The following is a 1,711-nucleotide window of genomic DNA, read 5'->3' on the forward strand; positions in this document are numbered from 1 at the left end:
CTCGTCACATTTTTGCAACACTTAAAATCCAACTTTTAGATGCAAACAAGTTTACATAAAATGTCAAAGGGAATTTATTTTGAAAAACATCCATTGCATCTTTGTCACTGGTCTGGAGTAACACAGAATTCTTTCCAATTATCTTCCATTTGCTGATAAACATTGAACTCGTGGCCTGTTCTCGTTAATGGTCACGAGCAGCAAAAACAGACAGAGCAAGTCTGACCGCCCAGAGATGTGGAAAAGGCTTCAGTTTGGGACATATGCAGCAAATCAAATGTTCACCCGGCCCCGAAAGATTCAAAAACTGGGGAAAAGGACACAAGGAGATAGAGAATAAGCTAAAGCTGACAATGTAAATATTTCCCATCCTTGATATCTCTCTATTCCAATCCAACCTTCAGAGTTGTGGAAATAATTTTAGTGTAAATTGTGCAGCTCAAGAGTCAAAACCAAAGGGCGATGCAGAATAAAGGAGAACTGCCAAAACCCCAGATTGAACCAGGGATCTTCAGTCTAACACACTCCCAACTGAGCTATTTCAGTCTCACAGGCTTGGGATGATAAGTGGCAAGTAACATTCGCACCACACAAGTGCCAGGCAATGACCATCTCCAACAAGAGAGAATCTAACTATCTCCCCTTGACATTCAACAGCATTACAATCACTGAATCCCCCACCATCAACATCATGGAGGTTACCATGGGTAGCCATACAAATAACGTGACTACAAGAGCAGGTCAGAGGCTTGGAATCCTGAGGCGAGTAATTACAGTGCAGCTGTTGGCTCCACCCCAGGGGCTGAATTTGTTCTGTAAACCATGAAGCAGCTTCCTCTCAAATCCCAGGTTTATCAATAAATCCTCTTACAAAAACCCCAAAGAGTGATATATTCCTCTCACTCATCCATGACTACTGACTCCCCAAAGCCTGTCCACCATCTGCAATTCACAAGTCAAGAGTGTGATGGAATACTCTCCACTTGCCTGGATGGGTGCAATTCCAACTCAAGAATCTCAACACCGTCCAGGACAAAGCAGCCCACTTGACTGGGACCCCATCTACAAACATTCACTCCCTCCACCATCGGCACACAGTGGCAGCAGTGTGTACCGTCTACAAGATGCACTGCAGCAATGCACCAAGACTCATTCGACAGCACCTTCCAAACCCAGCGACCTTTACCACCGAGAAGGGCAAGGGCAGCAAATGCACGGGATACCACCACCTGCAAGTTCCCCTCCAAGCCACACACCATCCTGACTTGGAACTATATCGCCGTTCCTTCACTGTCGCTGGGTCAAAATCCTGGAACTCCCTTCCTCACAGCACTGTGGGTGTACCTACCCCACATGGACTGCAGCGGTTCAAGAAGTTAGTTCACCACCACCTTCTCATGGGCAATTAGGGATGGGCAATAAATGCTGGCCTAGCCAGCGATGCCCACATCGCATGAATGAATGAATAAAAAAGTGAAGTATCCCTTGTGTCATTGTTTTGGTAGAAAATATAACCCTGGTGGAATTGCCCCTCCCAATCACACCTCACTTCATCGAACATCGAAAATGGAGAAAATTTATGGCACAGAATGAGACCATTTAGCAATCGTGTCTGTGCCAGCTGAAAAAGAGTGATCCAGCCCAATCCCACTTTACAGGTCTTGGGAATGGGATCTGAACAGATCTCAGAGCTCACATTATGTGAATGTTC

This window comes from Heterodontus francisci, unplaced genomic scaffold, assembly GCF_036365525.1.
Source record: "Heterodontus francisci isolate sHetFra1 unplaced genomic scaffold, sHetFra1.hap1 HAP1_SCAFFOLD_61, whole genome shotgun sequence".
Classification (NCBI taxonomy): domain Eukaryota; kingdom Metazoa; phylum Chordata; class Chondrichthyes; order Heterodontiformes; family Heterodontidae; genus Heterodontus; species Heterodontus francisci.